The following is a 9,599-nucleotide window of genomic DNA, read 5'->3' on the forward strand; positions in this document are numbered from 1 at the left end:
GTTATGTGTCACAAAATATTCACAAGTTTAAGTCAACACATTTTTACGACCACCTCCCAATGTAAGGTTTGTGCATGGGCCGGTATAACATTCTGGCGGTGTGATAACCTTTAGCAAAAATACCACGGTTTCACGGTTGCGGTATTGCCATTGCAACACTAAGATGTGTTATTTTCAAATGCCAGGTAAAAATAAAGCTCTTTAAATTATAATATGCTTTCAAAAAACATATAATCTCTTCGTAATGTATATTAAATATAAACATCAAATCAAATCACATGACTTAATGATTTAATGAATTTTGTATAAATTTTGTATAAACACAACTTGGAGACGGTATCACAAAACATTTTAATGGTTTTGAAACCTTGACTGTTCAAAACCTTGGTATACCTTGAAACCGATAATCGGCCCATACCTAGGCACAGTTGCCCTAAACAAGCAGTATTGGTGATTACCAGAATAATTTTTATGTTTTTGTAATGCTTAATCCACCAGTATCTGTAAGATCTTTAGTCACAGTTAGCCAGGCTAACACAAGACCAGTCATATAGAGAATGAAATGTGGTCTGGGAACCATATGCTCATTTTCTTGTATTTGAGGCGTGGTTTACGAATGCCTAGACCCGTTTATTGGGCGCTACGAATGTCTATCAAATGCGTCTGTACATAGCTCATAGCCAATCGTTTCACTTATACTAGATGACGTATGTGTAGAGCAACATAAATTCATACGTAAACAACTATTGTCGGGTACGTGTGCACACTGCTGAAAGCTATGCAACTAAACCAGTAGCTGTATATTGATATTGAAAAGCAATACAACGTAGTGGCACTGTGACAACCACAGTTCAGGCATAATGACAATATGATATTGATAAATACCACTTACCATTTATAAGTTAATAATACTTTGACGATGCCTAGCAGGTTGGTCCTATAAAACTCTGTGGCTATCATGTCTTGCCATATCCAAACATCCTTCTTGGATATGAAATTGTTTAAAGCCAAAAGTTGCTCTTTTTTTCAAATAAACTTGCATTCAAAACTACTTAGAACACTATCTAAGGCTGCATTGAAAAGTACCTTTGCGTCTGCTCCGTGTTGGATAAACAAAACTGCTTTGGTGTGTCGCATTGACGTCGTCATTGTCTCGCTGCCCCCTCTCCGTTCTGTGATTGGTTCCCTATTTCAGGGGCCAAATTGGTCCACGGTTTCCATGCTAGACTTGCAGCACAAATAAATGCTAGGCAGCATGGCGAAACTCAGGCTAAGTCACAGTAGTACTCTAATGCCAAAATATAATTTATTTTATGCATGAATTTTTAAATGTACTGTTTTATAAGAAAAGTACATTTTTATTCAGATGCCCAGTTACGTGCACTCCTTAAAAGAAAAATAAATTTAGCTTGATTCATTTTTGCCTTCAAAGTTGAATGTGTCGCCTCAGATTTGGGTATAAAAACAGAAATTTAATTTGACATTCCTCTTGTTTAAAATGATAAAATGTTGAAAAAGAGTCCCCATTAAAGTACTTCATGATGAGACAAACAGACAGGTGGTCTTATTTGTTAAGCACTCTACACTGTGCAAACACAACATTTATGTGGTGTGAATAATTTAATTCAAATCTATGTGTGTAAATATAAAAATAATACCTTATGTTATATTATTGCCCTTATAGCTGTTTTAAGAGTGTGTCGAAAATTAACAGTTGCCCTCATGCAACAAGTGCTACATCACGTGACTTTGCTGACAAAGTGCAAAGACACACCTTTCCTATACAACCTAAAAATAAAACCAGCCCACTTGCTTTTACTAGAGCTGCATGACCGAGTCCAAGCTAAACACATTTGAACCACAAAAAGGCCTCATTTTCTGCTGGGTGCCCATTTTAAAATGTACACATCACATTTTGGTTTTGGCCATCATGTCCTGAGTGGGTCTTTTCTTTTAAATATATATTTATGTATTGAGCATACACTTTTTTCCAAAGGAAGTTACATAGCATTCAATCTATACATTTTTTGAAATTAGCATTTGCCTTACATGAGGGTTCGTACCCATGACCTTTGTGTCACTAATGCAATGTCACTATTGCAATGCTCTATGAACTAAGAACATCATTTACTGTAGCCTACATTAATTGCTGAAATAAAAATGTACATGCAGGGCTAAGCGCAAAGAATTATTTATCATTCAAAAGTCAAATATAATTGTATACATATAGGCATGGGCTGGTTACCGGTTTCAAGGTGGTTTCAAAACCACTAAAATGTTTTGTGATAACATCTCCAAGGTATGAGCTGGGTTTATACAAAATGCATTAAATCATTAAGTCATGTGATTGATTTGATGTTTAGATTTAATATACATTACGAAAATATTATATATTTTTTGAAAGCATATTATATTTTAAGGCTTTATTTTTACCTGGTATTTGAAAATAACACATTTTAGTGTTGCACAACTGCAACACGTTGAAACCGCTGTATTTTTGCTAAAGGTCATCATACCGCCAGAATCTTATACCGGCTCATGCCTACACAGACATATTCCAACAAAAAAGTCTCCCGACTTCTCTGCTTTACCTGTAAACTGGTGGCAAACGGCCAAACATTGCATAATTTCTTTCATGTGTTTTAACCAAGTAAATGTCTGCTTCCAAGATGTGAAATAATTATATTTTCGGCCAGCACCCCCACCATAACGTCTCTTTTCTGTACCAGATGACTTAATAAGCAACACACATTGTTGTTTACAACAACTAATAAGGTAGGAGAAACCTCATGACATTGCTGAGAAGTTAAAGTATGCGAAGCTTAAAATGTGTCTCAATGATAAGATTCTATAATTATACATGCAGACATACAGCCACAGGCAGAAAATATATTTTAGTGAATGAGGGCGAAGCACTGGCCCGACCGGGCAAGTGACAATACTGTTTACTGGCCAGAATGTCTCTCACGCTTGCCCCGGGCCACCGGGCAGTCCTTTATGTTGAGCCCTGACATGTCATAACAGGTTGAAGTCAATATAAACTGACCAACTGATATGAAATTATCTTAACAACAAAAAACAGAATTTTTTTTACTAAAAACGTACTAAATTAATTTTTTAGCCATTGAATCAACGCAACTTCATTCTCCCCTTATAACAGTGCACGCTGCGACACGAAATGCATTTGGGATTAATGAACAGGTCCAAAAATAGACAGAACCTTGAGATAATCGACAAAGACAAAGCACTTCTCAGGGCTGGTCATGTTGTTTGTGAGAATCTGAGGTCAGGTACTGACTGCTTCAAATCTCTGAGCACAAATTAAGAAAAGCGAAAAGAAAAGGGCAGCAGAACAAAATCAAATCCAGAAAGAAGAACCATAAAGTCTAGAGGAATATGGTTAATGCCGAGATCTGATGCCTTGAAGGATTATGGTGTTAAACTGGAGGTAAACATTCATGAACATGTATGAATAAAGGTTTTGCTGGGAAATGAACCTTACAAACAGTTTCACCATAAACATGCCCTTCTAAACTCCTAGGTGACCAAAGTTCAGTTCATTACATGCTTCAATTCACTGATGAAGTAAAGGTTAATTGAATGCCACACCACAATCCAGAGGGGTCTGTGGCAGCACTAAAACATTTGTAAACTGGAATTGGACCAGAAACTTAATGTGGTCAACTAAAAAACATCAAATCATGAACAGATACAACTTTTCTGACCTCAAAGATGTGGATGATGTGCAGTGGGATCAAGGGAGTTTCTCAAGGAAATTCCAGGACAACACTTGAGGTGGTGAGTCACTTCTTCCATGACCAACACTGTGTGATAAAATGTCCACAGCTACGAACAGGTAAATAAAGACACTCCCACTGAGAAACCCTAGGGTAGTTTATATTAACACTCTGCTAGGTTAATGTATTACCTTTAGCTACACAAAGTTGGAATTTGATATCATTGTAATTATGTACATTGTTAACCACTAGCAGGGAAAAATGAGGCATAACCTTTTTTGAGGATTGCCATTTTTAAGATAAATAAAACTTTGCTAATTTTTTCACTTACATGTCAAATGTCGGACTTTACAAGAAAGTTAGCACCCTCTAGTTACACGTGTCTCCTCGAAAAACCTCAAGCAATTAAACATTACACCAAGAGCAAGGCCAACATTCCAGACAGTTCAAATCACACATATATACAGACGGACAGTATTGATCAGAGGAGTCCACAAAGCATTATCTATAAGCACAGAAACACCTTTTCTAAATAGCGGCCGGGATTTTCAATCAATCAAACATTTCATTTATCTGGAGTAATTATCTTTGTCTTTACTTTCACTACATATCAAAAACCGAGCTGATGGTAGTGTCGTCTCTTTCAAAGCTTACTGGTCAAAATAGCATGTTTTCTCTCTGAGGACACAGACACTGGAAAGTATTATGCCAGATGAATACCTAATGTCTCAGTCCATTTAAATAATTCACATCAAAGCCCGAGGGAGGAACAGACAATTGTTCTGAAATTCCCTTTGGAGAAAACCTTTAAACAAAAATAATTCATTCGATTCTGTTTTATTCTCTGAACGAACTGACTTCGACAGTGAGCTTTCACTGATCTACAGTCAGCAGCACTTGTATTTAATGTGCCGTGATGCTTTACATATCAGACGATTTATAAGTGTAAATAGCTGGATGAATTAGTCGCATCTGCTCCTTTAATGGACCATCTAAAGCTCAAACACTCTCAAGAACATTTACTCAACATCAGCGCCAGTTATTTCCACACAGTGACTCTTAATAAAAACAGGACGTTATAATGTGCTCTGATGACTACTGAAATATACGCCTTGTTACTCTGGAAACTAGCAAATACATAATCAAGTCAAAGGTCTCTTTTTGTATTAAAACTTTATTTTTGTTTATAATAATAAACACTTCTTGCTTGAGATGAAATTTAAGCATATATGCCAGTGCATGCATACCCACATCATTATTCCCATGGCATTACCCGGCCATCAGCAACAAGATGTGTCTGCAAATATCACCCGAGCTTTCTATCTCTGTCCTTAGTCAAAACAAAACCAGTCAACGCTGATCAGTTTGACCTTGCATCTCCATGATGTCTTGCTTAATGAGACTCCCACGTATTTGACTACTGCAATCTGAGCAGCAAGACTACACAACCATCACAGTGACCTAAATATATTAATCTATTAAGCTAACATGAAGGCAAACAGATGGCTTAGATTACTTTCTCCATTAAAATATGATTGTGGCGTGAAATGCATCATTAACGCATGCTTCAAAACAATGTGACGTTTCCTGGCAACATAATAGCTAAATTGGGTGTGGGACTCATCCCATCAGCCTTTTATGTTACAAAATACTGTTTCTTTTACAAAACTTTGTATTGAATCAAGCACAACGAACAATACCATAGTGCAGTTTGTACCATTACTAATATGACCACATATCATATGATCCCTCATATGCTTGTATATGAACACCACCACCTTGTGGAAACCTATGGACTTTACTCAGTTAGGCCCAACAGGAGAGATATATGGGTGATTCTCACGAAAACTTGGTTTTAAAAATGTCAAGCATGAAAATGTAAAAATTGCTTAATTTGACTTTTTTTCCCACCAGACATTGAAAAACAAAGTCTGGAGTAAATGGGAACATTAATTTAAAAACTTTTACTTATCATTTAACACTTTTTGTAACATAATTTTAAAAATTAGTCCTAAAAAATCTCATTACCGCAACAGTCAGAAAACATCAACACTGACATATTTTCAAAATGACAAGACAAACCTGAAAGAACATAATTTGGAGATTCTGCACATGCATTTAAAATCAAAGTATTATGCTTCTATTAATTAAATTAACATTTAATAAGCATCTGTTGCGGTAATGATAATCAAAATGTCGTGTAAGCAATATTTTCAAATTAACTGTAAAAAATGATCTTACCTGGTAGCCATCTTGAAGTAACTGGTCCATGTGCTTGGTCACTCAAAATCAAACTTTATTAAAATTCTGTATGTGTGCTTAAACTGTTCTCAAAGTGTGTTGCGGTCTTGCGGACGATGAGAATGGACACATCATTTTTCTAATTTTTCTTCATTATTATTATACATGAATATTCTGTAAATATTTTTTCTGTCATCTAAAGTAGTCTAGCAAAACATCCATTTATTTTTTCTCTTAAAATTTTTGTGTTAATTTGATTTAATTACAGCATAACGCATGTTCAAACACAGCCGGACACATTGCGGTAATGAGAATTTTAGCAGAAAATTAGATAAAATTTACAATTATAAATTCTTATGTTGAAATCACACATTGTGCAAGGTAGAACACAGTATTGTGTTAATTCTGATGCTTTTTAATGCTACTATATTACACATTTTAAAGCTAAAATCATTAGTGCCGTGGTGTTTCAATGGTTTCGTGAGAATCACCCATATGATGTTTTGTTTATGCTTGTCAGTGTCCTAGAATTGCATTGCATTGTTTAAAAAATGTATACTTTTAAATTTATACACTGCATTATACTGAATGGTGAGGTAACACACAGAAAAATGATGCGTCATCCCAAGCCTTCTTTTTCTAGCATACTTCAAATATCTTTGCTGATGCCTGTAATCTGTCTGCAAGACGGCTCATGTTGCACAGAGCTCTCAGCTGATGATGCCCTGGTGATGCAGTTCCTGGATACAGAGTTTATAAAGACTGATGACTTCAGATGTGGAGACAAATCAATAGACAGCCCATTAAGTCATATCTCATGTGATTTTCTATACCATCAGGCCAAGACAAAATCGGCGCTTACAGAAAGTGAAATGAGTTGGTCAAACTTTTTACAACTGCTTTTATGTTAACATCATGCCTGTATATTTCAATGCGAGTTGACCATCATGGTCATATAGTGTTGTGTGAGCACAGGGAATGTTCCCTAGATAGAGGTTTCCAACATACCTCTGTTGTTCTGGGAATTCTCAGTCATGTGCCTCATCTGATGAAACCAGTAAGAGCATGTTTGTGCCTTTGGGCAAACCAGTTCAAAGGCACAATGCAGTGCATTTCCATTCTGAGGCATAAAATCATATCAAGAACACTTTTCAAAGTTATTTTTAAAGAACAGATCAAGCTAGAATAAGGATATTACCAGCTAAGAGAGCCGCTCACAGAGGATAATTAGTTTCAGAAGACCGGAATTTCCAGCCAAGGGCCTCTGGGGTGTGTTAAGGGTGGGGAGGGGGCTTTAATGGGAGGGTGGTATCATAATCAGCTGATAACATTTTTTGGATGATCCAAGTTGACTAACATAACAAACTCCCAAAGCAAGAGAACGCAAGCACTCCCTGACCCTGCACCTCCCAACGACCGGTATCCTAAAAACACCACAGCCGGACACGATGCTTAAATACGCATGTCCCAAAGGAGAGTTTTGAATGACCAAAAATGTAAACATCTGGCAAACAGCTAGACAACAACTGAGACCAAGACAGAAAACAAATTAACAAAAAGATGCAATGAGTTTATGTGACAGCAGTTGGGTTTTATACTATCAAATTGTCAAGGAAAGTGATAAAACAACATGAGTGTGAAATATAAACACATGCAAAGTCTGATAAACGAGTGTTTGGACGGGATGAAAACAGTTTTGATGCACAACAAACCCCCTACACACAGAAAACTGGATGAGTGTCCACGCTCATGTGAGACCCTCACTGTGTCTTGATACAGTCAATGTCAGCCTTAGACAAAAGACAAGAGACTCAAACACTAAACAAGTCATTCTGGTCACATGCCCTCAATCATGCTGGAACAACTCAGTGCACATGGGAGGGAGAGAGAGAGATGGCCCTGAGCAATCCTAGGGTCCATTTAGATGTACATGAAGAAAAATTATGGGAGATCATAAAACTTTACGAGATCATATACAGATGACCAGTACGTTTCCAGGTGGTCCGGTGTATCTTGGTCTTATTTCAAACTTGTAAGTGATATAAAAACAATAACACGCACAACATGTGCAATTTCTAAAATCCAGAGGCACATCATTAAGCGCACGCGCACCTACTAGAAGTAGCCTAACAACAAAGTAACAACTGGTTGCTTTGTTAAAAGCCTTTGCATGCACTCAAACAATGTGAAGTACATTATATCACACTTTACATCTTAACACTTACCTTTCTATTTCAATTTGCCATGATGTAGAAAATGTGCCTTCGGCAGTTTAAAGTTTAACATGGGGTAAGTGGAGATGGGCACGGTGCGATCATTTCATTGAAACCAATCCTGAGTAGTGTGCCATCATCTCAGTCCTCTTTTCCGATTCAGTTCAGGATGTCTTCTCGAATACAAACGACTTTCTCTTTGGCATAAAAGGGGAAAAACTACGAAAAGCGCATTGTTCTTGAAGCTCCGTGTCTTACTCCTGTCTAACATAAGGTTACACTGTTTTCACTGCGTGGGGAATTCCTTGCGCTCACATTTTCCCTCGAAAGCGATTGGTCCAGCATATACACCCTCCTGTGCACACTTCAAGGGAGCGACCAGTCGTAAAAAATACACGGCACAGTTTTCATCGGCCAAGCTGTGGACGCGGCAAGCACGCACGCGTCTTCCAGGTTGTTGGTAGAATCCTGACGTTAGATCCCAGATGACCAATCAAGAGGCTTTGTTTCGTGCGAGCAGTGTTGACACTTTAAATTATTAAAGTAAAAAGCGTTCCAGCTTTGACATGATTCTGGGTAAAAGCTCATATTCAGATGTAACAATGAGATATTAATGAAGTAAATGTCCTTGTCTCCCAGGTGACTGAGTGTTTGTTATGTAAAATATATTGGAACACGACCCCTTAATGATACTGAGCGTTTGATGTCAAATAAATTCAGACGGCCCCTTAATGACATCAACTGTCCCGCCCATTATCGGAAAGTGCCTGTTTGGGGAATGCAAGGCTAATAGTGTTGTTTGTGGTCAGGGGATGTATTTGTATATGTTCTCAGCATTTAAGAGGCAAAATCGTTTAGAACTTTAGAAATGTTTTTTTTCTGTTTGTAAGCACTTTTATATCAGTACATATTTAATACATAAAGTTTCCAAAAGCACATACATCTTCATTCCCTTTCTATAAATATCCAGATATTTACAAGTTGAGTCACTAAATTGGTCTATGAGGACCTTTCACGTTTGTTTTCATTTTGACAAAAGTGCAACGTGCGCATGCATGTTCTGTATACGACCAAATACGTTATTTCCACCCTCGTTCTTAAATGTTTTACTTGTGGTTCCGAAAGAAGAAACTCGCTTTTACCCGTCTTAAGGGTTTTCTACGAAAGTTAAGCTTATTAATTTAATATCAAAAGTCGTGCTTCCCATACCGGGAGTCGAACCCGGGCCGCCTGGGTGAAAACCAGGAATCCTAACCGCTAGACCATATGGGACGATATGTGAGAGCGCGAATATTCCGCATACATTCGTGTTGACAGGTTATGAAGAGAGCATATTTGTATTTTTTATACAGTTATATATATATATTTTCCTAACACAATTATCGTCGCTTTATGTGATGACTGTAGA

The 9,599-nt window shown here is 37.2% G+C and overlaps 1 protein-coding gene and 1 non-coding gene across 3 annotated transcripts in view; both read right to left on the bottom strand.

Annotated features, from left to right (window-relative positions):
• Window positions 1-8,837, bottom strand: part of elf1 (E74-like ETS transcription factor 1) — a 50,217-nt gene extending 41,380 nt beyond the window's left edge. The window contains exon 1 of one of the 2 annotated variants that reach the window (XM_073854356.1): window positions 8,204-8,837. The gene's annotated coding sequence lies outside the window, so the exon portion shown is untranslated. Of the gene's footprint in view, window positions 1-3,725; window positions 3,843-8,203 lie in introns of those variants that run through there. The other variant, XM_073854358.1, reaches the window with a different exon arrangement.
• Window positions 8,838-9,391: 554 nt separating this feature from the next.
• trnae-uuc (transfer RNA glutamic acid (anticodon UUC)) lies at window positions 9,392-9,463 on the bottom strand. Its single transcript has one exon. It is a non-coding gene; the product is annotated as a tRNA-Glu (tRNA).
• Window positions 9,464-9,599: the final 136 nt, after the last annotated feature.

The sequence above is a fragment of the Misgurnus anguillicaudatus genome, chromosome 16 (assembly GCF_027580225.2).
Source record: "Misgurnus anguillicaudatus chromosome 16, ASM2758022v2, whole genome shotgun sequence".
Lineage (NCBI taxonomy): Eukaryota > Metazoa > Chordata > Actinopteri > Cypriniformes > Cobitidae > Misgurnus > Misgurnus anguillicaudatus.